The 26,294-nt window shown below is 38.1% G+C and overlaps 28 non-coding genes across 28 annotated transcripts; all 28 read right to left on the bottom strand.

Annotated features, from left to right (window-relative positions):
* Positions 1-528: 528 nt before the first annotated feature.
* On the bottom strand, positions 529-601 carry TRNAK-UUU (transfer RNA lysine (anticodon UUU)). The gene has a single exon. It is a non-coding gene; the product is annotated as a tRNA-Lys (tRNA).
* A 609-nt stretch (positions 602-1,210) lies between these two features.
* TRNAK-UUU (transfer RNA lysine (anticodon UUU)) lies at positions 1,211-1,283 on the bottom strand. Its single transcript has one exon. It is a non-coding gene; the product is annotated as a tRNA-Lys (tRNA).
* A 609-nt stretch (positions 1,284-1,892) lies between these two features.
* Positions 1,893-1,965, bottom strand: TRNAK-UUU (transfer RNA lysine (anticodon UUU)). The gene has a single exon. It is a non-coding gene; the product is annotated as a tRNA-Lys (tRNA).
* A 1,295-nt stretch (positions 1,966-3,260) lies between these two features.
* On the bottom strand, positions 3,261-3,333 carry TRNAK-UUU (transfer RNA lysine (anticodon UUU)). Its single transcript has one exon. It is a non-coding gene; the product is annotated as a tRNA-Lys (tRNA).
* Positions 3,334-4,628: 1,295 nt separating this feature from the next.
* TRNAK-UUU (transfer RNA lysine (anticodon UUU)) lies at positions 4,629-4,701 on the bottom strand. Its single transcript has one exon. It is a non-coding gene; the product is annotated as a tRNA-Lys (tRNA).
* Positions 4,702-5,310: 609 nt separating this feature from the next.
* Positions 5,311-5,383, bottom strand: TRNAK-UUU (transfer RNA lysine (anticodon UUU)). Its single transcript has one exon. It is a non-coding gene; the product is annotated as a tRNA-Lys (tRNA).
* A 609-nt stretch (positions 5,384-5,992) lies between these two features.
* Positions 5,993-6,065, bottom strand: TRNAK-UUU (transfer RNA lysine (anticodon UUU)). The gene has a single exon. It is a non-coding gene; the product is annotated as a tRNA-Lys (tRNA).
* A 1,295-nt stretch (positions 6,066-7,360) lies between these two features.
* Positions 7,361-7,433, bottom strand: TRNAK-UUU (transfer RNA lysine (anticodon UUU)). Its single transcript has one exon. It is a non-coding gene; the product is annotated as a tRNA-Lys (tRNA).
* Positions 7,434-8,729: 1,296 nt separating this feature from the next.
* On the bottom strand, positions 8,730-8,802 carry TRNAK-UUU (transfer RNA lysine (anticodon UUU)). Its single transcript has one exon. It is a non-coding gene; the product is annotated as a tRNA-Lys (tRNA).
* Positions 8,803-9,411: 609 nt separating this feature from the next.
* TRNAK-UUU (transfer RNA lysine (anticodon UUU)) lies at positions 9,412-9,484 on the bottom strand. Its single transcript has one exon. It is a non-coding gene; the product is annotated as a tRNA-Lys (tRNA).
* Positions 9,485-10,093: 609 nt separating this feature from the next.
* TRNAK-UUU (transfer RNA lysine (anticodon UUU)) lies at positions 10,094-10,166 on the bottom strand. Its single transcript has one exon. It is a non-coding gene; the product is annotated as a tRNA-Lys (tRNA).
* Positions 10,167-10,775: 609 nt separating this feature from the next.
* Positions 10,776-10,848, bottom strand: TRNAK-UUU (transfer RNA lysine (anticodon UUU)). The gene has a single exon. It is a non-coding gene; the product is annotated as a tRNA-Lys (tRNA).
* Positions 10,849-12,143: 1,295 nt separating this feature from the next.
* TRNAK-UUU (transfer RNA lysine (anticodon UUU)) lies at positions 12,144-12,216 on the bottom strand. The gene has a single exon. It is a non-coding gene; the product is annotated as a tRNA-Lys (tRNA).
* A 2,023-nt stretch (positions 12,217-14,239) lies between these two features.
* On the bottom strand, positions 14,240-14,312 carry TRNAK-UUU (transfer RNA lysine (anticodon UUU)). Its single transcript has one exon. It is a non-coding gene; the product is annotated as a tRNA-Lys (tRNA).
* Positions 14,313-15,607: 1,295 nt separating this feature from the next.
* On the bottom strand, positions 15,608-15,680 carry TRNAK-UUU (transfer RNA lysine (anticodon UUU)). Its single transcript has one exon. It is a non-coding gene; the product is annotated as a tRNA-Lys (tRNA).
* Positions 15,681-16,293: 613 nt separating this feature from the next.
* Positions 16,294-16,366, bottom strand: TRNAK-UUU (transfer RNA lysine (anticodon UUU)). Its single transcript has one exon. It is a non-coding gene; the product is annotated as a tRNA-Lys (tRNA).
* Positions 16,367-16,975: 609 nt separating this feature from the next.
* On the bottom strand, positions 16,976-17,048 carry TRNAK-UUU (transfer RNA lysine (anticodon UUU)). The gene has a single exon. It is a non-coding gene; the product is annotated as a tRNA-Lys (tRNA).
* Positions 17,049-17,657: 609 nt separating this feature from the next.
* On the bottom strand, positions 17,658-17,730 carry TRNAK-UUU (transfer RNA lysine (anticodon UUU)). The gene has a single exon. It is a non-coding gene; the product is annotated as a tRNA-Lys (tRNA).
* A 1,299-nt stretch (positions 17,731-19,029) lies between these two features.
* On the bottom strand, positions 19,030-19,102 carry TRNAK-UUU (transfer RNA lysine (anticodon UUU)). Its single transcript has one exon. It is a non-coding gene; the product is annotated as a tRNA-Lys (tRNA).
* A 609-nt stretch (positions 19,103-19,711) lies between these two features.
* TRNAK-UUU (transfer RNA lysine (anticodon UUU)) lies at positions 19,712-19,784 on the bottom strand. The gene has a single exon. It is a non-coding gene; the product is annotated as a tRNA-Lys (tRNA).
* A 609-nt stretch (positions 19,785-20,393) lies between these two features.
* TRNAK-UUU (transfer RNA lysine (anticodon UUU)) lies at positions 20,394-20,466 on the bottom strand. The gene has a single exon. It is a non-coding gene; the product is annotated as a tRNA-Lys (tRNA).
* Positions 20,467-21,079: 613 nt separating this feature from the next.
* On the bottom strand, positions 21,080-21,152 carry TRNAK-UUU (transfer RNA lysine (anticodon UUU)). The gene has a single exon. It is a non-coding gene; the product is annotated as a tRNA-Lys (tRNA).
* A 609-nt stretch (positions 21,153-21,761) lies between these two features.
* TRNAK-UUU (transfer RNA lysine (anticodon UUU)) lies at positions 21,762-21,834 on the bottom strand. The gene has a single exon. It is a non-coding gene; the product is annotated as a tRNA-Lys (tRNA).
* Positions 21,835-22,443: 609 nt separating this feature from the next.
* TRNAK-UUU (transfer RNA lysine (anticodon UUU)) lies at positions 22,444-22,516 on the bottom strand. The gene has a single exon. It is a non-coding gene; the product is annotated as a tRNA-Lys (tRNA).
* A 1,299-nt stretch (positions 22,517-23,815) lies between these two features.
* TRNAK-UUU (transfer RNA lysine (anticodon UUU)) lies at positions 23,816-23,888 on the bottom strand. Its single transcript has one exon. It is a non-coding gene; the product is annotated as a tRNA-Lys (tRNA).
* Positions 23,889-24,501: 613 nt separating this feature from the next.
* On the bottom strand, positions 24,502-24,574 carry TRNAK-UUU (transfer RNA lysine (anticodon UUU)). The gene has a single exon. It is a non-coding gene; the product is annotated as a tRNA-Lys (tRNA).
* A 609-nt stretch (positions 24,575-25,183) lies between these two features.
* On the bottom strand, positions 25,184-25,256 carry TRNAK-UUU (transfer RNA lysine (anticodon UUU)). Its single transcript has one exon. It is a non-coding gene; the product is annotated as a tRNA-Lys (tRNA).
* A 609-nt stretch (positions 25,257-25,865) lies between these two features.
* Positions 25,866-25,938, bottom strand: TRNAK-UUU (transfer RNA lysine (anticodon UUU)). The gene has a single exon. It is a non-coding gene; the product is annotated as a tRNA-Lys (tRNA).
* Positions 25,939-26,294: the final 356 nt, after the last annotated feature.

The following is a 26,294-nucleotide window of genomic DNA, read 5'->3' as shown; positions in this document are numbered from 1 at the left end:
TATGTCACTGTGCAAACTCAAAATCAAAGTCAACACTGCCAGCACAATGAGGTGTCAGGTTACATCTCTTTTTTAACTCTATGCATAGGAAAATGGGAAAGAGCAGTGTTGAGCACTCAGCCCAGTGAAAAGCTATCAGACTTGTGCAGTTACAAGCAGGTGGAGCTGCAACATCAAGCAATTGATTTAGCTTTCTCCAAAGCTGAATTCACATACGTACAGCTCAGTACTGATGTTTATTGTCTTTCATAATGTTGATGCCACATGTGCTACAGAGAAAAGTAGAACTCACTTTGGTTCTGCTTGCTTTTTATGGGAAACATATGTTCCTGCTTAATATCACTGTACAATGCCAAAATCAAGCAAAGCATCGTGCATTCAGTTTGGACATATTCAAATGTATCTTTTCCTATCTAGAAGAAAAGCAACATTTTTATTTTTTAATAACAAATGAGTGAACTAAGCATGTAACTTAACTTAAAGCACAAGCTGAAATTTAAACAAAGTGATAGGATGAAATTTAAAAGACGCCTGAACAGGGACTTGAACCCTGGACCCTCAGATTAAAAGTCTGATGCTCTACCGACTGAGCTACCCAGGCCCTCTCCAGAAAAAAGTTTGTACATTTTTTAAGATTCTCTTCCTATTCATCGATCTGTACCCTAAGATATGCTGCTTTCTTTATGTCACTGTGCAAACTCAAAATCAAAGTCAACACTGCCAGCACAATGAGGTGTCAGGTTACATCTCTTTTTTAACTCTATGCATAGGAAAATGGGAAAGAGCAGTGTTGAGCACTCAGCCCAGTGAAAAGCTATCAGACTTGTGCAGTTACAAGCAGGTGGAGCTGCAACATCAAGCAATTGATTTAGCTTTCTCCAAAGCTGAATTCACATACGTACAGCTCAGTACTGATGTTTATTGTCTTTCATAATGTTGATGCCACATGTGCTACAGAGAAAAGTAGAACTCACTTTGGTTCTGCTTGCTTTTTATGGGAAACATATGTTCCTGCTTAATATCACTGTACAATGCCAAAATCAAGCAAAGCATCGTGCATTCAGTTTGGACATATTCAAATGTATCTTTTCCTATCTAGAAGAAAAGCAACATTTTTATTTTTTAATAACAAATGAGTGAACTAAGCATGTAACTTAACTTAAAGCACAAGCTGAAATTTAAACAAAGTGATAGGATGAAATTTAAAAGACGCCTGAACAGGGACTTGAACCCTGGACCCTCAGATTAAAAGTCTGATGCTCTACCGACTGAGCTACCCAGGCCCTCTCCAGAAAAATGTTTGTACATTTTTTAAGATTCTCTTCCTATTCATCGATCTGTACCCTAAGATATGCTGCTTTCTTTATGTCACTGTGCAAACTCAAAATCAAAGTCAACACTGCCAGCACAATGAGGTGTCAGGTTACATCTCTTTTTTAACTCTATGCATAGGAAAATGGGAAAGAGCAGTGTTGAGCACTCAGCCCAGTGAAAAGCTATCAGACTTGTGCAGTTACAAGCAGGTGGAGCTGCAACATCAAGCAATTGATTTAGCTTTCTCCAAAGCTGAATTCACATACGTACAGCTCAGTACTGATGTTTATTGTCTTTCATAATGTTGATGCCACATGTGCTACAGAGAAAAGTAGAACTCACTGTGGTTCTGCTTGCTTTTTATGGGAAACATATGTTCCTGCTTAATATCACTGTACAATGCCAAAATCAAGCAAAGCATCGTGCATTCAGTTTGGACATATTCAAATGTATCTTTTCCTATCTAGAAGAAAAGCAACATTTTTATTTTTTAACAACAAATGAGTGAACTAAGCATGTAACTTAACTTAAAGCACAAGCTGAAATTTAAACAAAGTGATAGGATGAAATTTAAAAGACGCCTGAACAGGGACTTGAACCCTGGACCCTCAGATTAAAAGTCTGATGCTCTACCGACTGAGCTACCCAGGCCCTCTCCAGAAAAAAGATTGTACATTTTTTAAGATTCTCTTCCTATTCATCGATCTGTACCCTAAGATATGCTGCTTTCTTTATGTCACTGTGCAAACTCAAAATCAAAGTCAACACTGCCAGCACAATGAGGTGTCAGGTTACATCTCTTTTTTAACTCTATGCATAGGAAAATGGGAAAGAGCAGTGTTGAGCACTCAGCCCAGTGAAAAGCTATCAGACTTGTGCAGTTACAAGCAGGTGGAGCTGCAACATCAAGCAATTGATTTAGCTTTCTCCAAAGCTGAATTCACATACGTACAGCTCAGTACTGATGTTTATTGTCTTTCATAATGTTGATGCCACATGTGCTACAGAGAAAAGTAGAACTCACTGTGGTTCTGCTTGCTTTTTATGGGAAACATATGTTCCTGCTTAATATCACTGTACAATGCCAAAATCAAGCAAAGCATCGTGCATTCAGTTTGGACATATTCAAATGTATCTTTTCCTATCTAGAAGAAAAGCAACATTTTTATTTTTTAATAACAAATGAGTGAACTAAGCATGTAACTTAACTTAAAGCACAAGCTGAAATTTAAACAAAGTGATAGGATGAAATTTAAAAGACGCCTGAACAGGGACTTGAACCCTGGACCCTCAGATTAAAAGTCTGATGCTCTACCGACTGAGATACCCAGGCCCTCTCCAGAAAAAAGTTTGTACATTTTTTAAGATTCTCTTCCTATTCATCGATCTGTACCCTAAGATATGCTGCTTTCTTTATGTCACTGTGCAAACTCAAAATCAAAGTCAACACTGTCTGCCAGCACAATGAGGTGTCAGGTTACATCTCTTTTTTAACTCTATGCATAGGAAAATGGGAAAGAGCAGTGTTGAGCACTCAGCCCAGTGAAAAGCTATCAGACTTGTGCTGTTACAAGCAGGTGGAGCTGCAACATCAAGCAATTGATTTAGCTTTCTCCAAAGCTGAATTCACATACGTACAGCTCAGTACTGATGTTTATTGTCTTTCATAATGTTGATGCCACATGTGCTACAGAGAAAAGTAGAACTCACTTTGGTTCTGCTTGCTTTTTATGGGAAACATATGTTCCTGCTTAATATCACTGTACAATGCCAAAATCAAGCAAAGCATCGTGCATTCAGTTTGGACATATTCAAATGTATCTTTTCCTATCTAGAAGAAAAGCAACATTTTTATTTTTTAATAACAAATGAGTGAACTAAGCATGTAACTTAACTTAAAGCACAAGCTGAAATTTAAACAAAGTGATAGGATGAAATTTAAAAGACGCCTGAACAGGGACTTGAACCCTGGACCCTCAGATTAAAAGTCTGATGCTCTACCGACTGAGCTACCCAGGCCCTCTCCAGAAAAAAGTTTGTACATTTTTTAAGATTCTCTTCCTATTCATCGATCTGTACCCTAAGATATGCTGCTTTCTTTATGTCACTGTGCAAACTCAAAATCAAAGTCAACACTGCCAGCACAATGAGGTGTCAGGTTACATCTCTTTTTTAACTCTATGCATAGGAAAATGGGAAAGAGCAGTGTTGAGCACTCAGCCCAGTGAAAAGCTATCAGACTTGTGCAGTTACAAGCAGGTGGAGCTGCAACATCAAGCAATTGATTTAGCTTTCTCCAAAGCTGAATTCACATACGTACAGCTCAGTACTGATGTTTATTGTCTTTCATAATGTTGATGCCACATGTGCTACAGAGAAAAGTAGAACTCACTGTGGTTCTGCTTGCTTTTTATGGGAAACATATGTTCCTGCTTAATATCACTGTACAATGCCAAAATCAAGCAAAGCATCGTGCATTCAGTTTGGACATATTCAAATGTATCTTTTCCTATCTAGAAGAAAAGCAACATTTTTATTTTTTAATAACAAATGAGTGAACTAAGCATGTAACTTAACTTAAAGCACAAGCTGAAATTTAAACAAAGTGATAGGATGAAATTTAAAAGACGCCTGAACAGGGACTTGAACCCTGGACCCTCAGATTAAAAGTCTGATGCTCTACCGACTGAGATACCCAGGCCCTCTCCAGAAAAACGTTTGTACATTTTTTAAGATTCTCTTCCTATTCATCGATCTGTACCCTAAGATATGCTGCTTTCTTTATGTCACTGTGCAAACTCAAAATCAAAGTCAACACTGTCTGCCAGCACAATGAGGTGTCAGGTTACATCTCTTTTTTAACTCTATGCATAGGAAAATGGGAAAGAGCAGTGTTGAGCACTCAGCCCAGTGAAAAGCTATCAGACTTGTGCAGTTACAAGCAGGTGGAGCTGCAACATCAAGCAATTGATTTAGCTTTCTCCAAAGCTGAATTCACATACGTACAGCTCAGTACTGATGTTTATTGTCTTTCATAATGTTGATGCCACATGTGCTACAGAGAAAAGTAGAACTCACTTTGGTTCTGCTTGCTTTTTATGGGAAACATATGTTCCTGCTTAATATCACTGTACAATGCCAAAATCAAGCAAAGCATCGTGCATTCAGTTTGGACATATTCAAATGTATCTTTTCCTATCTAGAAGAAAAGCAACATTTTTATTTTTTAATAACAAATGAGTGAACTAAGCATGTAACTTAACTTAAAGCACAAGCTGAAATTTAAACAAAGTGATAGGATGAAATTTAAAAGACGCCTGAACAGGGACTTGAACCCTGGACCCTCAGATTAAAAGTCTGATGCTCTACCGACTGAGCTACCCAGGCCCTCTCCAGAAAAAAGTTTGTACATTTTTTAAGATTCTCTTCCTATTCATCGATCTGTACCCTAAGATATGCTGCTTTCTTTATGTCACTGTGCAAACTCAAAATCAAAGTCAACACTGCCAGCACAATGAGGTGTCAGGTTACATCTCTTTTTTAACTCTATGCATAGGAAAATGGGAAAGAGCAGTGTTGAGCACTCAGCCCAGTGAAAAGCTATCAGACTTGTGCAGTTACAAGCAGGTGGAGCTGCAACATCAAGCAATTGATTTAGCTTTCTCCAAAGCTGAATTCACATACGTACAGCTCAGTACTGATGTTTATTGTCTTTCATAATGTTGATGCCACATGTGCTACAGAGAAAAGTAGAACTCACTTTGGTTCTGCTTGCTTTTTATGGGAAACATATGTTCCTGCTTAATATCACTGTACAATGCCAAAATCAAGCAAAGCATCGTGCATTCAGTTTGGACATATTCAAATGTATCTTTTCCTATCTAGAAGAAAAGCAACATTTTTATTTTTTAATAACAAATGAGTGAACTAAGCATGTAACTTAACTTAAAGCACAAGCTGAAATTTAAACAAAGTGATAGGATGAAATTTAAAAGACGCCTGAACAGGGACTTGAACCCTGGACCCTCAGATTAAAAGTCTGATGCTCTACCGACTGAGCTACCCAGGCCCTCTCCAGAAAAATGTTTGTACATTTTTTAAGATTCTCTTCCTATTCATCGATCTGTACCCTAAGATATGCTGCTTTCTTTATGTCACTGTGCAAACTCAAAATCAAAGTCAACACTGCCAGCACAATGAGGTGTCAGGTTACATCTCTTTTTTAACTCTATGCATAGGAAAATGGGAAAGAGCAGTGTTGAGCACTCAGCCCAGTGAAAAGCTATCAGACTTGTGCAGTTACAAGCAGGTGGAGCTGCAACATCAAGCAATTGATTTAGCTTTCTCCAAAGCTGAATTCACATACGTACAGCTCAGTACTGATGTTTATTGTCTTTCATAATGTTGATGCCACATGTGCTACAGAGAAAAGTAGAACTCACTGTGGTTCTGCTTGCTTTTTATGGGAAACATATGTTCCTGCTTAATATCACTGTACAATGCCAAAATCAAGCAAAGCATCGTGCATTCAGTTTGGACATATTCAAATGTATCTTTTCCTATCTAGAAGAAAAGCAACATTTTTATTTTTTAACAACAAATGAGTGAACTAAGCATGTAACTTAACTTAAAGCACAAGCTGAAATTTAAACAAAGTGATAGGATGAAATTTAAAAGACGCCTGAACAGGGACTTGAACCCTGGACCCTCAGATTAAAAGTCTGATGCTCTACCGACTGAGCTACCCAGGCCCTCTCCAGAAAAAAGATTGTACATTTTTTAAGATTCTCTTCCTATTCATCGATCTGTACCCTAAGATATGCTGCTTTCTTTATGTCACTGTGCAAACTCAAAATCAAAGTCAACACTGCCAGCACAATGAGGTGTCAGGTTACATCTCTTTTTTAACTCTATGCATAGGAAAATGGGAAAGAGCAGTGTTGAGCACTCAGCCCAGTGAAAAGCTATCAGACTTGTGCAGTTACAAGCAGGTGGAGCTGCAACATCAAGCAATTGATTTAGCTTTCTCCAAAGCTGAATTCACATACGTACAGCTCAGTACTGATGTTTATTGTCTTTCATAATGTTGATGCCACATGTGCTACAGAGAAAAGTAGAACTCACTGTGGTTCTGCTTGCTTTTTATGGGAAACATATGTTCCTGCTTAATATCACTGTACAATGCCAAAATCAAGCAAAGCATCGTGCATTCAGTTTGGACATATTCAAATGTATCTTTTCCTATCTAGAAGAAAAGCAACATTTTTATTTTTTAATAACAAATGAGTGAACTAAGCATGTAACTTAACTTAAAGCACAAGCTGAAATTTAAACAAAGTGATAGGATGAAATTTAAAAGACGCCTGAACAGGGACTTGAACCCTGGACCCTCAGATTAAAAGTCTGATGCTCTACCGACTGAGATACCCAGGCCCTCTCCAGAAAAAAGTTTGTACATTTTTTAAGATTCTCTTCCTATTCATCGATCTGTACCCTAAGATATGCTGCTTTCTTTATGTCACTGTGCAAACTCAAAATCAAAGTCAACACTGTCTGCCAGCACAATGAGGTGTCAGGTTACATCTCTTTTTTAACTCTATGCATAGGAAAATGGGAAAGAGCAGTGTTGAGCACTCAGCCCAGTGAAAAGCTATCAGACTTGTGCTGTTACAAGCAGGTGGAGCTGCAACATCAAGCAATTGATTTAGCTTTCTCCAAAGCTGAATTCACATACGTACAGCTCAGTACTGATGTTTATTGTCTTTCATAATGTTGATGCCACATGTGCTACAGAGAAAAGTAGAACTCACTTTGGTTCTGCTTGCTTTTTATGGGAAACATATGTTCCTGCTTAATATCACTGTACAATGCCAAAATCAAGCAAAGCATCGTGCATTCAGTTTGGACATATTCAAATGTATCTTTTCCTATCTAGAAGAAAAGCAACATTTTTATTTTTTAATAACAAATGAGTGAACTAAGCATGTAACTTAACTTAAAGCACAAGCTGAAATTTAAACAAAGTGATAGGATGAAATTTAAAAGACGCCTGAACAGGGACTTGAACCCTGGACCCTCAGATTAAAAGTCTGATGCTCTACCGACTGAGCTACCCAGGCCCTCTCCAGAAAAAAGTTTGTACATTTTTTAAGATTCTCTTCCTATTCATCGATCTGTACCCTAAGATATGCTGCTTTCTTTATGTCACTGTGCAAACTCAAAATCAAAGTCAACACTGCCAGCACAATGAGGTGTCAGGTTACATCTCTTTTTTAACTCTATGCATAGGAAAATGGGAAAGAGCAGTGTTGAGCACTCAGCCCAGTGAAAAGCTATCAGACTTGTGCAGTTACAAGCAGGTGGAGCTGCAACATCAAGCAATTGATTTAGCTTTCTCCAAAGCTGAATTCACATACGTACAGCTCAGTACTGATGTTTATTGTCTTTCATAATGTTGATGCCACATGTGCTACAGAGAAAAGTAGAACTCACTGTGGTTCTGCTTGCTTTTTATGGGAAACATATGTTCCTGCTTAATATCACTGTACAATGCCAAAATCAAGCAAAGCATCGTGCATTCAGTTTGGACATATTCAAATGTATCTTTTCCTATCTAGAAGAAAAGCAACATTTTTATTTTTTAATAACAAATGAGTGAACTAAGCATGTAACTTAAACTTAAAGCACAAGCTGAAATTTAAACAAAGTGATAGGATGAAATTTAAAAGACGCCTGAACGGGGACTTGAACCCTGGACCCTCAGATTAAAAGTCTGATGCTCTACCGACTGAGCTACCCAGGCCCTCTCCAGAAAAAAGTTTGTACATTTTTTAAGATTCTCTTCCTATTCATCGATCTGTACCCTAAGATATGCTGCTTTCTTTATGTCACTGTGCAAACTCAAAATCAAAGTCAACACTGTCTGCCAGCACAATGAGGTGTCAGGTTACATCTCTTTTTTAACTCTATGCATAGGAAAATGGGAACGAGCAGTGTTGAGCACTCAGCCCAGTGAAAAGCTATCAGACTTGTGCAGTTACAAGCAGGTGGAGCTGCAACATCAAGCAATTGATTTAGCTTTCTCCAAAGCTGAATTCACATACGTACAGCTCAGTACTGATGTTTATTGTCTTTCATAATGTTGATGCCACATGTGCTACAGAGAAAAGTAGAACTCACTTTGGTTCTGCTTGCTTTTTATGGGAAACATATGTTCCTGCTTAATATCACTGTACAATGCCAAAATCAAGCAAAGCATCGTGCATTCAGTTTGGACATATTCAAATGTATCTTTTCCTATCTAGAAGAAAAGCAACATTTTTATTTTTTAATAACAAATGAGTGAACTAAGCATGTAACTTAACTTAAAGCACAAGCTGAAATTTAAACAAAGTGATAGGATGAAATTTAAAAGACGCCTGAACAGGGACTTGAACCCTGGACCCTCAGATTAAAAGTCTGATGCTCTACCGACTGAGCTACCCAGGCCCTCTCCAGAAAAAAGTTTGTACATTTTTTAAGATTCTCTTCCTATTCATCGATCTGTACCCTAAGATATGCTGCTTTCTTTATGTCACTGTGCAAACTCAAAATCAAAGTCAACACTGCCAGCACAATGAGGTGTCAGGTTACATCTCTTTTTTAACTCTATGCATAGGAAAATGGGAAAGAGCAGTGTTGAGCACTCAGCCCAGTGAAAAGCTATCAGACTTGTGCAGTTACAAGCAGGTGGAGCTGCAACATCAAGCAATTGATTTAGCTTTCTCCAAAGCTGAATTCACATACGTACAGCTCAGTACTGATGTTTATTGTCTTTCATAATGTTGATGCCACATGTGCTACAGAGAAAAGTAGAACTCACTGTGGTTCTGCTTGCTTTTTATGGGAAACATATGTTCCTGCTTAATATCACTGTACAATGCCAAAATCAAGCAAAGCATCGTGCATTCAGTTTGGACATATTCAAATGTATCTTTTCCTATCTAGAAGAAAAGCAACATTTTTATTTTTTAATAACAAATGAGTGAACTAAGCATGTAACTTAACTTAAAGCACAAGCTGAAATTTAAACAAAGTGATAGGATGAAATTTAAAAGACGCCTGAACAGGGACTTGAACCCTGGACCCTCAGATTAAAAGTCTGATGCTCTACCGACTGAGCTACCCAGGCCCTCTCCAGAAAAAAGTTTGTACATTTTTTAAGATTCTCTTCCTATTCATCGATCTGTACCCTAAGATATGCTGCTTTCTTTATGTCACTGTGCAAACTCAAAATCAAAGTCAACACTGCCAGCACAATGAGGTGTCAGGTTACATCTCTTTTTTAACTCTATGCATAGGAAAATGGGAAAGAGCAGTGTTGAGCACTCAGCCCAGTGAAAAGCTATCAGACTTGTGCAGTTACAAGCAGGTGGAGCTGCAACATCAAGCAATTGATTTAGCTTTCTCCAAAGCTGAATTCACATACGTACAGCTCAGTACTGATGTTTATTGTCTTTCATAATGTTGATGCCACATGTGCTACAGAGAAAAGTAGAACTCACTTTGGTTCTGCTTGCTTTTTATGGGAAACATATGTTCCTGCTTAATATCACTGTACAATGCCAAAATCAAGCAAAGCATCGTGCATTCAGTTTGGACATATTCAAATGTATCTTTTCCTATCTAGAAGAAAAGCAACATTTTTATTTTTTAATAACAAATGAGTGAACTAAGCATGTAACTTAACTTAAAGCACAAGCTGAAATTTAAACAAAGTGATAGGATGAAATTTAAAAGACGCCTGAACAGGGACTTGAACCCTGGACCCTCAGATTAAAAGTCTGATGCTCTACCGACTGAGCTACCCAGGCCCTCTCCAGAAAAAAGTTTGTACATTTTTTAAGATTCTCTTCCTATTCATCGATCTGTACCCTAAGATATGCTGCTTTCTTTATGTCACTGTGCAAACTCAAAATCAAAGTCAACACTGCCAGCACAATGAGGTGTCAGGTTACATCTCTTTTTTAACTCTATGCATAGGAAAATGGGAAAGAGCAGTGTTGAGCACTCAGCCCAGTGAAAAGCTATCAGACTTGTGCAGTTACAAGCAGGTGGAGCTGCAACATCAAGCAATTGATTTAGCTTTCTCCAAAGCTGAATTCACATACGTACAGCTCAGTACTGATGTTTATTGTCTTTCATAATGTTGATGCCACATGTGCTACAGAGAAAAGTAGAACTCACTGTGGTTCTGCTTGCTTTTTATGGGAAACATATGTTCCTGCTTAATATCACTGTACAATGCCAAAATCAAGCAAAGCATCGTGCATTCAGTTTGGACATATTCAAATGTATCTTTTCCTATCTAGAAGAAAAGCAACATTTTTATTTTTTAATAACAAATGAGTGAACTAAGCATGTAACTTAACTTAAAGCACAAGCTGAAATTTAAACAAAGTGATAGGATGAAATTTAAAAGACGCCTGAACAGGGACTTGAACCCTGGACCCTCAGATTAAAAGTCTGATGCTCTACCGACTGAGCTACCCAGGCCCTCTCCAGAAAAAAGTTTGTACATTTTTTAAGATTCTCTTCCTATTCATCGATCTGTACCCTAAGATATGCTGCTTTCTTTATGTCACTGTGCAAACTCAAAATCAAAGTCAACACTGCCAGCACAATGAGGTGTCAGGTTACATCTCTTTTTTAACTCTATGCATAGGAAAATGGGAAAGAGCAGTGTTGAGCACTCAGCCCAGTGAAAAGCTATCAGACTTGTGCAGTTACAAGCAGGTGGAGCTGCAACATCAAGCAATTGATTTAGCTTTCTCCAAAGCTGAATTCACATACGTACAGCTCAGTACTGATGTTTATTGTCTTTCATAATGTTGATGCCACATGTGCTACAGAGAAAAGTAGAACTCACTGTGGTTCTGCTTGCTTTTTATGGGAAACATATGTTCCTGCTTAATATCACTGTACAATGCCAAAATCAAGCAAAGCATCGTGCATTCAGTTTGGACATATTCAAATGTATCTTTTCCTATCTAGAAGAAAAGCAACATTTTTATTTTTTAATAACAAATGAGTGAACTAAGCATGTAACTTAACTTAAAGCACAAGCTGAAATTTAAACAAAGTGATAGGATGAAATTTAAAAGACGCCTGAACAGGGACTTGAACCCTGGACCCTCAGATTAAAAGTCTGATGCTCTACCGACTGAGATACCCAGGCCCTCTCCAGAAAAAAGTTTGTACATTTTTTAAGATTCTCTTCCTATTCATCGATCTGTACCCTAAGATATGCTGCTTTCTTTATGTCACTGTGCAAACTCAAAATCAAAGTCAACACTGTCTGCCAGCACAATGAGGTGTCAGGTTACATCTCTTTTTTAACTCTATGCATAGGAAAATGGGAAAGAGCAGTGTTGAGCACTCAGCCCAGTGAAAAGCTATCAGACTTGTGCTGTTACAAGCAGGTGGAGCTGCAACATCAAGCAATTGATTTAGCTTTCTCCAAAGCTGAATTCACATATGTACAGCTCAGTACTGATGTTTATTGTCTTTCATAATGTTGATGCCACATGTCCTACAGAGAAAAGTAGAACTCACTTTGGTTCTGCTTGCTTTTTATGGGAAACATATGTTCCTGCTTAATATCACTGTACAATGCCAAAATCAAGCAAAGCATCGTGCATTCAGTTTGGACATATTCAAATGTATCTTTTCCTATCTAGAAGAAAAGCAACATTTTTATTTTTTAATAACAAATGAGTGAACTAAGCATGTAACTTAACTTAAAGCACAAGCTGAAATTTAAACAAAGTGATAGGATGAAATTTAAAAGACGCCTGAACAGGGACTTGAACCCTGGACCCTCAGATTAAAAGTCTGATGCTCTACCGACTGAGCTACCCAGGCCCTCTCCAGAAAAAAGTTTGTACATTTTTTTTCCTATTCATCGACCTGTACCCTAAGATATGCTGCTTTCTTTATGTCACTGTGCAAACTCAAAATCAAAGTCAACACTGTCTGCCAGCACAATGAGGTGTCAGGTTACATCTCTTTTTTAACTCTATGCATAGGAAAATGGGAAAGAGCAGTGTTGAGCACTCAGCCCAGTGAAAAGCTATCAGACTTGTGCAGTTACAAGCAGGTGGAGCTGCAACAGCAAGCAATTGATTTAGCTTTCTCCAAAGCTGAATTCACATACGTACAGCTCAGTACTGATGTTTATTGTCTTTCATAATGTTGATGCCACATGTGCTACAGAGAAAAGTAGAACTCACTGTGGTTCTGCTTGCTTTTTATGGGAAACTGTCATGATCTCCATGGCCAGAGAACTAGCATAAGCCTCAATAGGAACAAGCTCTTGGAAGATGTAACTATACTGACCATGAACTAAACCTACCGCATCATCTAGAAGTAGCCAGGTAGCATGTCCTACTTTTTATCCCTATATGCCCAGCGCCGGCCGGAGAACTAAATAATGCTAGCAGAGGGAAATATAAGACCTGACTCACCTCTAGAGAAATGCCCAAAAAGGAGACAGAGGCCCCCCACATATATTGGCGGTGATATGAGATGAAACAACAAACGCAGCAGGAAAATAGTTTTAGCAAATTTGAGGTCCGCTTTCTAGATAGCAGAAGACAGAAAGCATACTTTCATGGTCAGTAGAAAACCCTAACAAAACACATCCAGAAATTACTTTAGGACTCTGGCATTAACTCATAATACCAGAGTGGCAATTCCTGATCAACAAGAGCTTTCCAGACACAGTAACGAAACTGCAGCTGTGAACTGGAACCAAAATACAAAAACAAAACATGGACGAATGTCCAACTTATCTAGTAGCTGTCTGGGAGCAGGAACAAGCACAGAGAGGCTTCTGATAACATTGTTGACCGGCAAGCATCTAACAGAGAAGCCAGGTTATATAGCGACACCCAGATCTAATCAGAACAGGTGAACAGGGAAGATGATGTCACAAGTTCAATTCCACCAGTAGCCACCGGGGGAGCCCAGAATCCAAATTCACAACAGGAAACATATGTTCCTGCTTAATATCACTGTACAATGCCAAAATCAAGCAAAGCATCGTGCATTCAGTTTGGACATATTCAAATGTATCTTTTCCTATCTAGAAGAAAAGCAACATTTTTATTTTTTAATAACAAATGAGTGAACTAAGCATGTAACTTAACTTAAAGCACAAGCTGAAATTTAAACAAAGTGATAGGATGAAATTTAAAAGACGCCTGAACAGGGACTTGAACCCTGGACCCTCAGATTAAAAGTCTGATGCTCTACCGACTGAGATACCCAGGCCCTCTCCAGAAAAACGTTTGTACATTTTTTAAGATTCTCTTCCTATTCATCGATCTGTACCCTAAGATATGCTGCTTTCTTTATGTCACTGTGCAAACTCAAAATCAAAGTCAACACTGTCTGCCAGCACAATGAGGTGTCAGGTTACATCTCTTTTTTAACTCTATGCATAGGAAAATGGGAAAGAGCAGTGTTGAGCACTCAGCCCAGTGAAAAGCTATCAGACTTGTGCTGTTACAAGCAGGTGGAGCTGCAACATCAAGCAATTGATTTAGCTTTCTCCAAAGCTGAATTCACATACGTACAGCTCAGTACTGATGTTTATTGTCTTTCATAATGTTGATGCCACATGTGCTACAGAGAAAAGTAGAACTCACTTTGGTTCTGCTTGCTTTTTATGGGAAACATATGTTCCTGCTTAATATCACTGTACAATGCCAAAATCAAGCAAAGCATCGTGCATTCAGTTTGGACATATTCAAATGTATCTTTTCCTATCTAGAAGAAAAGCAACATTTTCATTTTTTAATAACAAATGAGTGAACTAAGCATGTAACTTAACTTAAAGCACAAGCTGAAATTTAAACAAAGTGATAGGATGAAATTTAAAAGACGCCTGAACAGGGACTTGAACCCTGGACCCTCAGATTAAAAGTCTGATGCTCTACCGACTGAGCTACCCAGGCCCTCTCCAGAAAAAAGTTTGTACATTTTTTAAGATTCTCTTCCTATTCATCGATCTGTACCCTAAGATATGCTGCTTTCTTTATGTCACTGTGCAAACTCAAAATCAAAGTCAACACTGCCAGCACAATGAGGTGTTAGGTTACATCTCTTTTTTAACTCTATGCATAGGAAAATGGGAAAGAGCAGTGTTGAGCACTCAGCCCAGTGAAAAGCTATCAGACTTGTGCAGTTACAAGCAGGTGGAGCTGCAACATCAAGCAATTGATTTAGCTTTCTCCAAAGCTGAATTCACATACGTACAGCTCAGTACTGATGTTTATTGTCTTTCATAATGTTGATGCCACATGTGCTACAGAGAAAAGTAGAACTCACTTTGGTTCTGCTTGCTTTTTATGGGAAACATATGTTCCTGCTTAATATCACTGTACAATGCCAAAATCAAGCAAAGCATCGTGCATTCAGTTTGGACATATTCAAATGTATCTTTTCCTATCTAGAAGAAAAGCAACATTTTTATTTTTTAATAACAAATGAGTGAACTAAGCATGTAACTTAACTTAAAGCACAAGCTGAAATTTAAACAAAGTGATAGGATGAAATTTAAAAGACGCCTGAACGGGGACTTGAACCCTGGACCCTCAGATTAAAAGTCTGATGCTCTACCGACTGAGCTACCCAGGCCCTCTCCAGAAAAAAGTTTGTACATTTTTTAAGATTCTCTTCCTATTCATCGATCTGTACCCTAAGATATGCTGCTTTCTTTATGTCACTGTGCAAACTCAAAATCAAAGTCAACACTGTCTGCCAGCACAATGAGGTGTCAGGTTACATCTCTTTTTTAACTCTATGCATAGGAAAATGGGAACGAGCAGTGTTGAGCACTCAGCCCAGTGAAAAGCTATCAGACTTGTGCAGTTACAAGCAGGTGGAGCTGCAACATCAAGCAATTGATTTAGCTTTCTCCAAAGCTGAATTCACATACGTACAGCTCAGTACTGATGTTTATTGTCTTTCATAATGTTGATGCCACATGTGCTACAGAGAAAAGTAGAACTCACTTTGGTTCTGCTTGCTTTTTATGGGAAACATATGTTCCTGCTTAATATCACTGTACAATGCCAAAATCAAGCAAAGCATCGTGCATTCAGTTTGGACATATTCAAATGTATCTTTTCCTATCTAGAAGAAAAGCAACATTTTTATTTTTTAATAACAAATGAGTGAACTAAGCATGTAACTTAACTTAAAGCACAAGCTGAAATTTAAACAAAGTGATAGGATGAAATTTAAAAGACGCCTGAACAGGGACTTGAACCCTGGACCCTCAGATTAAAAGTCTGATGCTCTACCGACTGAGCTACCCAGGCCCTCTCCAGAAAAAAGTTTGTACATTTTTTAAGATTCTCTTCCTATTCATCGATCTGTACCCTAAGATATGCTGCTTTCTTTATGTCACTGTGCAAACTCAAAATCAAAGTCAACACTGTCTGCCAGCACAATGAGGTGTCAGGTTACATCTCTTTTTTAACTCTATGCATAGGAAAATGGGAAAGAGCAGTGTTGAGCACTCAGCCCAGTGAAAAGCTATCAGACTTGTGCAGTTACAAGCAGGTGGAGCTGCAACATCAAGCAATTGATTTAGCTTTCTCCAAAGCTGAATTCACATACGTACAGCTCAGTACTGATGTTTATTGTCTTTCATAATGTTGATGCCACATGTGCTACAGAGAAAAGTAGAACTCACTTTGGTTCTGCTTGCTTTTTATGGGAAACATATGTTCCTGCTTAATATCACTGTACAATGCCAAAATCAAGCAAAGCATCGTGCATTCAGTTTGGACATATTCAAATGTATCTTTTCCTATCTAGAAGAAAAGCAACATTTTTATTTTTTAATAACAAATGAGTGAACTAAGCATGTAACTTAACTTAAAGCACAAGCTGAAATTTAAACAAAGTGATAGGATGAAATTTAAAAGACGCCTGAACAGGGACTTGAACCCTGGACCCTCAGATTAAAAGTCTGATGCTCTACCGACTGAGCTACCCAGGCCCTCTCCAGAAAAAAGTTTGTACATTTTTTAAGATTCTCTTCCTATTCATCGATCTGTACCCTAAGATATGCTGCTTTCTTTATGTCACTGTGCAAACTCAAAATCAAAGTCAACACTGCCAGCACAATGAGGTGTCAGGTTACATCTCTTTTTTAACTCTATGCATAGGAAAATGGGAAAGAGCAGTGTTGAGCACTCAGCCCAGTGAAAAGCTATCAGACTTGTGCAGTTACAAGCAGGTGGAGCTGCAACATCAAGCAATTGATTTAGCTTTCTCCAAAGCTGAATTCACATACGTACAGCTCAGTACTGATGTTTATTGTCTTTCATAATGTTGATGCCACATGTGCTACAGAGAAAAGTAGAACTCACTTTGGTTCTGCTTGCTTTTTATGGGAAACATATGTTCCTGCTTAATATCACTGTACAATGCCAAAATCAAGCAAAGCATCGTGCATTCAGTTTGGACATATTCAAATGTATCTTTTCCTATCTAGAAGAAAAGCAACATTTTTATTTTTTAATAACAAATGAGTGAACTAAGCATGTAACTTAACTTAAAGCACAAGCTGAAATTTAAACAAAGTGATAGGATGAAATTTAAAAGACGCCTGAACAGGGACTTGAACCCTGGACCCTCAGATTAAAAGTCTGATGCTCTACCGACTGAGCTACCCAGGCCCTCTCCAGAAAAAAGTTTGTACATTTTTTAAGATTCTCTTCCTATTCATCGATCTGTACCCTAAGATATGCTGCTTTCTTTATGTCACTGTGCAAACTCAAAATCAAAGTCAACACTGCCAGCACAATGAGGTGTCAGGTTACATCTCTTTTTTAACTCTATGCATAGGAAAATGGGAAAGAGCAGTGTTGAGCACTCAGCCCAGTGAAAAGCTATCAGACTTGTGCAGTTACAAGCAGGTGGAGCTGCAACATCAAGCAATTGATTTAGCTTTCTCCAAAGCTGAATTCACATACGTACAGCTCAGTACTGATGTTTATTGTCTTTCATAATGTTGATGCCACATGTGCTACAGAGAAAAGTAGAACTCACTTTGGTTCTGCTTGCTTTTTATGGGAAACATATGTTCCTGCTTAATATCACTGTACAATGCCAAAATCAAGCAAAGCATCGTGCATTCAGTTTGGACATATTCAAATGTATCTTTTCCTATCTAGAAGAAAAGCAACATTTTTATTTTTTAATAACAAATGAGTGAACTAAGCATGTAACTTAACTTAAAGCACAAGCTGAAATTTAAACAAAGTGATAGGATGAAATTTAAAAGACGCCTGAACAGGGACTTGAACCCTGGACCCTCAGATTAAAAGTCTGATGCTCTACCGACTGAGCTACCCAGGCCCTTTCCAGAAAAAAGTTTGTACATTTTTTAAGATTCTCTTCCTATTCATCGACCTGTACCCTAAGATATGCTGCTTTCTTTATGTCACTGTGCAAACTCAAAATCAAAGTCAACACTGTCTGCCAGCACAATGAGGTGTCAGGTTACATCTCTTTTTTAACTCTATGCATAGGAAAATGGGAAAGAGCAGTGTTGAGCACTCAGCCCAGTGAAAAGCTATCAGACTTGTGCAGTTACAAGCAGGTGGAGCTGCAACATCAAGCAATTGATTTAGCTTTCTCCAAAGCTGAATTCACATACGTACAGCTCAGTACTGATGTTTATTGTCTTTCATAATGTTGATGCCACATGTGCTACAGAGAAAAGTAGAACTCACTTTGGTTCTGCTTGCTTTTTATGGGAAACATATGTTCCTGCTTAATATCACTGTACAATGCCAAAATCAAGCAAAGCATCGTGCATTCAGTTTGGACATATTCAAATGTATCTTTTCCTATCTAGAAGAAAAGCAACATTTTTATTTTTTAATAACAAATGAGTGAACTAAGCATGTAACTGAACTTAAAGTACAAGCTGAAATTTAAACAAAGTTATAGGATGAAATTTAAAAAACGCCTGAAAAGGGACTTGAACCCTGGACTCTCAGATTAAAAGTCTGATGCTCTACCGACTGAGATACCCAGGCCCTCTCCAGAAAAAAGTTTGTACATTTTTTAAGATTCTCTTCCTATTCATCGACCTGTACCCTAAGATATGCTGCTTTCTTTATGTCACTGTGCAAACTCAAAATCAAAGTCAACACTGTCTGCCAGCACAATGAGGTGTCAGGTTACATCTCTTTTTTAACTCTATGCATAGGAAAATGGGAAAGAGCAGTGTTGAGCACTCAGCCCAGTGAAAAGCTATCAGACTTGTGCAGTTACAAGCAGGTGGAGCTGCAACATCAAGCAATTGATTTAGCTTTCTCCAAAGCTGAATTCACATACGTACAGCTCAGTACTGATGTTTATTGTCTTTCATAATGTTGATGCCACATGTGCTACAGAGAAAAGTAGAACTCACTTTGGTTCTGCTTGCTTTTTATGGGAAACATATGTTCCTGCTTAATATCACTGTACAATGCAAAAATCAAGCAAAGCATCGTGCATTCAGTTTGGACATAATCAAATGTATATTTTCCTATCTAGAACAAAAGCCACAATTTTTTTTTTTAATAACAAATGAGTGAACTAAGCATGTAACTTAACTTAAAGTACAAGCTGAAATTTAAACAAAGTGATAGGATGAAATTTGAAAGACGCCTGAACAGGGACTTGAACCCTGGACCCTCAGATTAAAAGTCTGATGCTCTACCGACTGAGCTACCCAGGCCCTCTCCAGAAAAAAGTTTGTACATTTTTTAAGATTCTCTTCCTATTCATCGATCTGTACCCTAAGATATGCTGCTTTCTTTATGTCACTGTGCAAACTCAAAATCAAAGTCAACACTGCCAGCACAATGAGGTGTCAGGTTACATCTCTTTTTTAACTCTATGCATAGGAAAATGGGAAAGAGCAGTGTTGAGCACTCAGCCCAGTGAAAAGCTATCAGACTTGTGCAGTTACAAGCAGGTGGAGCTGCAACATCAAGCAATTGATTTAGCTTTCTCCAAAGCTGAATTCACATACGTACAGCTCAGTACTGATGTTTATTGTCTTTCATAATGTTGATGCCACATGTGCTACAGAGAAAAGTAGAACTCACTTTGGTTCTGCTTGCTTTTTATGGGAAACATATGTTCCTGCTTAATATCACTGTACAATGCCAAAATCAAGCAAAGCATCGTGCATTCAGTTTGGACATATTCAAATGTATCTTTTCCTATCTAGAAGAAAAGCAACATTTTTATTTTTTAATAACAAATGAGTGAACTAAGCATGTAACTTAACTTAAAGCACAAGCTGAAATTTAAACAAAGTGATAGGATGAAATTTAAAAGACGCCTGAACAGGGACTTGAACCCTGGACCCTCAGATTAAAAGTCTGATGCTCTACCGACTGAGCTACCCAGGCCCTCTCCAGAAAAAAGTTTGTACATTTTTTAAGATTCTCTTCCTATTCATCGATCTGTACCCTAAGATATGCTGCTTTCTTTATGTCACTGTGCAAACTCAAAATCAAAGTCAACACTGCCAGCACAATGAGGTGTCAGGTTACATCTCTTTTTTAACTCTATGCATAGGAAAATGGGAAAGAGCAGTGTTGAGCACTCAGCCCAGTGAAAAGCTATCAGACTTGTGCAGTTACAAGCAGGTGGAGCTGCAACATCAAGCAATTGATTTAGCTTTCTCCAAAGCTGAATTCACATACGTACAGCTCAGTACTGATGTTTATTGTCTTTCATAATGTTGATGCCACATGTGCTACAGAGAAAAGTAGAACTCACTTTGGTTCTGCTTGCTTTTTATGGGAAACATATGTTCCTGCTTAATATCACTGTACAATGCCAAAATCAAGCAAAGCATCGTGCATTCAGTTTGGACATATTCAAATGTATCTTTTCCTATCTAGAAGAAAAGCAACATTTTTATTTTTTAATAACAAATGAGTGAACTAAGCATGTAACTTAACTTAAAGCACAAGCTGAAATTTAAACAAAGTGATAGGATGAAATTTAAAAGACGCCTGAACAGGGACTTGAACCCTGGACCCTCAGATTAAAAGTCTGATGCTCTACCGACTGAGCTACCCAGGCCCTCTCCAGAAAAAAGTTTGTACATTTTTTAAGATTCTCTTCCTATTCATCGATCTGTACCCTAAGATATGCTGCTTTCTTTATGTCACTGTGCAAACTCAAAATCAAAGTCAACACTGTCTGCCAGCACAATGAGGTGTCAGGTTACATCTCTTTTTTAACTCTATGCATAGGAAAATGGGAAAGAGCAGTGTTGAGCACTCAGCCCAGTGAAAAGCTATCAGACTTGTGCAGTTACAAGCAGGTGGAGCTGCAACATCAAGCAATTGATTTAGCTTTCTCCAAAGCTGAATTCACATACGTACAGCTCAGTACTGATGTTTATTGTCTTTCATAATGTTGATGCCACATGTGCTACAGAGAAAAGTAGAACTCACTTTGGTTCTGCTTGCTTTTTATGGGAAACATATGTTCCTGCTTAATATCACTGTACAATGCCAAAATCAAGCAAAGCATCGTGCATTCAGTTTGGACATATTCAAATGTATCTTTTCCTATCTAGAAGAAAAGCAACATTTTTATTTTTTAATAACAAATGAGTGAACTAAGCATGTAACTTAACTTAAAGCACAAGCTGAAATTTAAACAAAGTGATAGGATGAAATTTAAAAGACGCCTGAACAGGGACTTGAACCCTGGACCCTCAGATTAAAAGTCTGATGCTCTACCGACTGAGCTACCCAGGCCCTCTCCAGAAAAAAGTTTGTACATTTTTTAAGATTCTCTTCCTATTCATCGATCTGTACCCTAAGATATGCTGCTTTCTTTATGTCACTGTGCAAACTCAAAATCAAAGTCAACACTGCCAGCACAATGAGGTGTCAGGTTACATCTCTTTTTTAACTCTATGCATAGGAAAATGGGAAAGAGCAGTGTTGAGCACTCAGCCCAGTGAAAAGCTATCAGACTTGTGCAGTTACAAGCAGGTGGAGCTGCAACATCAAGCAATTGATTTAGCTTTCTCCAAAGCTGAATTCACATACGTACAGCTCAGTACTGATGTTTATTGTCTTTCATAATGTTGATGCCACATGTGCTACAGAGAAAAGTAGAACTCACTTTGGTTCTGCTTGCTTTTTATGGGAAACATATGTTCCTGCTTAATATCACTGTACAATGCCAAAATCAAGCAAAGCATCGTGCATTCAGTTTGGACATATTCAAATGTATCTTTTCCTATCTAGAAGAAAAGCAACATTTTTATTTTTTAATAACAAATGAGTGAACTAAGCATGTAACTTAACTTAAAGCACAAGCTGAAATTTAAACAAAGTGATAGGATGAAATTTAAAAGACGCCTGAACAGGGACTTGAACCCTGGACCCTCAGATTAAAAGTCTGATGCTCTACCGACTGAGCTACCCAGGCCCTCTCCAGAAAAAAGTTTGTACATTTTTTAAGATTCTCTTCCTATTCATTGATCTGTACCCTAAGATATGCTGCTTTCTTTATGTCACTGTGCAAACTCAAAATCAAAGTCAACACTGCCAGCACAATGAGGTGTCAGGTTACATCTCTTTTTTAACTCTATGCATAGGAAAATGGGAAAGAGCAGTGTTGAGCACTCAGCCCAGTGAAAAGCTATCAGACTTGTGCAGTTACAAGCAGGTGGAGCTGCAACATCAAGCAATTGATTTAGCTTTCTCCAAAGCTGAATTCACATACGTACAGCTCAGTACTGATGTTTATTGTCTTTCATAATGTTGATGCCACATGTGCTACAGAGAAAAGTAGAACTCACTTTGGTTCTGCTTGCTTTTTATGGGAAACATATGTTCCTGCTTAATATCACTGTACAATGCCAAAATCAAGCAAAGCATCGTGCATTCAGTTTGGACATATTCAAATGTATCTTTTCCTATCTAGAAGAAAAGCAACATTTTTATTTTTTAATAACAAATGAGTGAACTAAGCATGTAACTTAACTTAAAGCACAAGCTGAAATTTAAACAAAGTGATAGGATGAAATTTAAAAGACGCCTGAACAGGGACTTGAACCCTGGACCCTCAGATTAAAAGTCTGATGCTCTACCGACTGAGCTACCCAGGCCCTTTCCAGAAAAAAGTTTGTACATTTTTTAAGATTCTCTTCCTATTCATCGACCTGTACCCTAAGATATGCTGCTTTCTTTATGTCACTGTGCAAACTCAAAATCAAAGTCAACACTGTCTGCCAGCACAATGAGGTGTCAGGTTACATCTCTTTTTTAACTCTATGCATAGGAAAATGGGAAAGAGCAGTGTTGAGCACTCAGCCCAGTGAAAAGCTATCAGACTTGTGCAGTTACAAGCAGGTGGAGCTGCAACATCAAGCAATTGATTTAGCTTTCTCCAAAGCTGAATTCACATACGTACAGCTCAGTACTGATGTTTATTGTCTTTCATAATGTTGATGCCACATGTGCTACAGAGAAAAGTAGAACTCACTTTGGTTCTGCTTGCTTTTTATGGGAAACATATGTTCCTGCTTAATATCACTGTACAATGCCAAAATCAAGCAAAGCATCGTGCATTCAGTTTGGACATATTCAAATGTATCTTTTCCTATCTAGAAGAAAAGCAACATTTTTATTTTTTAATAACAAATGAGTGAACTAAGCATGTAACTGAACTTAAAGTACAAGCTGAAATTTAAACAAAGTGATAGGATGAAATTTAAAAAACGCCTGAAAAGGGACTTGAACCCTGGACTCTCAGATTAAAAGTCTGATGCTCTACCGACTGAGATACCCAGGCCCTCTCCAGAAAAAAGTTTGTACATTTTTTAAGATTCTCTTCCTATTCATCGACCTGTACCCTAAGATATGCTGCTTTCTTTATGTCACTGTGCAAACTCAAAATCAAAGTCAACACTGTCTGCCAGCACAATGAGGTGTCAGGTTACATCTCTTTTTTAACTCTATGCATAGGAAAATGGGAAAGAGCAGTGTTGAGCACTCAGCCCAGTGAAAAGCTATCAGACTTGTGCAGTTACAAGCAGGTGGAGCTGCAACATCAAGCAATTGATTTAGCTTTCTCCAAAGCTGAATTCACATACGTACAGCTCAGTACTGATGTTTATTGTCTTTCATAATGTTGATGCCACATGTGCTACAGAGAAAAGTAGAACTCACTTTGGTTCTGCTTGCTTTTTATGGGAAACATATGTTCCTGCTTAATATCACTGTACAATGCAAAAATCAAGCAAAGCATCGTGCATTCAGTTTGGACATAATCAAATGTATATTTTCCTATCTAGAACAAAAGCCACAATTTTTTTTTTTAATAACAAATGAGTGAACTAAGCATGTAACTTAACTTAAAGTACAAGCTGAAATTTAAACAAAGTGATAGGATGAAATTTGAAAGACGCCTGAACAGGGACTTGAACCCTGGACCCTCAGATTAAAAGTCTGATGCTCTACCGACTGAGCTACCCAGGCCCTCTCCAGAAAAAAGTTTGTACATTTTTTAAGATTCTCTTCCTATTCATCGACCTGTACCCTAAGGTATGCTGCTTTCTTTATGTCACTGTGCAAACTCAAAATCAAAGTCAACACTGTCTGCCAGCACAATGAGGTGTCAGGTTACATCTCTTTTTTAACTCTATGCATAGGAAAATGGGAAAGAGCAGTGTTGAGCACTCAGCCCAGTGAAAAGCTATCAGACTTGTGCAGTTACAAGCAGGTGGAGCTGCAACATCAAGCAATTGATTTAGCTTTCTCCAAAGCTGAATTCACATACGTACAGCTCAGTACTGATGTTTATTGTCTTTCATAATGTTGATGCCACATGTGCTACAGAGAAAAGTAGAACTCACTTTGGTTCTGCTTGCTTTTTATGGGAAACATATGTTCCTGCTTAATATCACTGTACAATGCCAAAATCAAGCAAAGCATCGTGCATTCAGATTGGACATATTCAAATGTATCTTTTCCTATCTAGAAGAAAAGCAACATTTTTATTTTTTAATAACAAATGAGTGAACTAAGCATGTAACTTAACTTAAAGTACAAGCTGAAATTTAAACAAAGTGATAGGATGAAATTTAAAAGACGCCTGAACAGGGACTTGAACCCTGGACCCTCAGATTAAAAGTCTGATGCTCTACCGACTGAGCTACCCAGGCCCTCTCCAGAAAAAAGTTTGTACATTTTTTAAGATTCTCTTCCTATTCATCGATCTGTACCCTAAGATATGCTGCTTTCTTTATGTCACTGTGCAAACTCAAAATCAAAGTCAACACTGCCAGCACAATGAGGTGTCAGGTTACATCTCTTTTTTAACTCTATGCATAGGAAAATGGGAAAGAGCAGTGTTGAGCACTCAGCCCAGTGAAAAGCTATCAGACTTGTGCAGTTACAAGCAGGTGGAGCTGCAACATCAAGCAATTGATTTAGCTTTCTCCAAAGCTGAATTCACATACGTACAGCTCAGTACTGATGTTTATTGTCTTTCATAATGTTGATGCCACATGTGCTACAGAGAAAAGTAGAACTCACTTTGGTTCTGCTTGCTTTTTATGGGAAACATATGTTCCTGCTTAATATCACTGTACAATGCCAAAATCAAGCAAAGCATCGTGCATTCAGTTTGGACATATTCAAATGTATCTTTTCCTATCTAGAAGAAAAGCAACATTTTTATTTTTTAATAACAAATGAGTGAACTAAGCATGTAACTTAACTTAAAGCACAAGCTGAAATTTAAACAATGTGATAGGATGAAATTTAAAAGACGCCTGAACAGGGACTTGAACCCTGGACCCTCAGATTAAAAGTCTGATGCTCTACCGACTGAGCTACCCAGGCCCTCTCCAGAAAAAAGTTTGTACATTTTTTAAGATTCTCTTCCTATTCATCGATCTGTACCCTAAGATATGCTGCTTTCTTTATGTCACTGTGCAAACTCAAAATCAAAGTCAACACTGCCAGCACAATGAGGTGTCAGGTTACATCTCTTTTTTAACTCTATGCATAGGAAAATGGGAAAGAGCAGTGTTGAGCACTCAGCCCAGTGAAAAGCTATCAGACTTGTGCAGTTACAAGCAGGTGGAGCTGCAACATCAAGCAATTGATTTAGCTTTCTCCAAAGCTGAATTCACATACGTACAGCTCAGTACTGATGTTTATTGTCTTTCATAATGTTGATGCCACATGTGCTACAGAGAAAAGTAGAACTCACTTTGGTTCTGCTTGCTTTTTATGGGAAACATATGTTCCTGCTTAATATCACTGTACAATGCCAAAATCAAGCAAAGCATCGTGCATTCAGTTTGGACATATTCAAATGTATCTTTTCCTATCTAGAAGAAAAGCAACATTTTTATTTTTTAATAACAAATGAGTGAACTAAGCATGTAACTTAACTTAAAGCACAAGCTGAAATTTAAACAAAGTGATAGGATGAAATTTAAAAGACGCCTGAACAGGGACTTGAACCCTGGACCCTCAGATTAAAAGTCTGATGCTCTACCGACTGAGCTACCCAGGCCCTCTCCAGAAAAAAGTTTGTACATTTTTTAAGATTCTCTTCCTATTCATCGATCTGTACCCTAAGATATGCTGCTTTCTTTATGTCACTGTGCAAACTCAAAATCAAAGTCAACACTGCCAGCACAATGAGGTGTCAGGTTACATCTCTTTTTTAACTCTATGCATAGGAAAATGGGAAAGAGCAGTGTTGAGCACTCAGCCCAGTGAAAAGCTATCAGACTTGTGCAGTTACAAGCAGGTGGAGCTGCAACATCAAGCAATTGATTTAGCTTTCTCCAAAGCTGAATTCACATACGTACAGCTCAGTACTGATGTTTATTGTCTTTCATAATGTTGATGCCACATGTGCTACAG

The sequence above is a fragment of the Ranitomeya variabilis genome, chromosome 1 (genome assembly GCF_051348905.1).
Source record: "Ranitomeya variabilis isolate aRanVar5 chromosome 1, aRanVar5.hap1, whole genome shotgun sequence".
Lineage (NCBI taxonomy): Eukaryota > Metazoa > Chordata > Amphibia > Anura > Dendrobatidae > Ranitomeya > Ranitomeya variabilis.
This window is presented reverse-complemented; position numbering and strand designations above follow the sequence as displayed.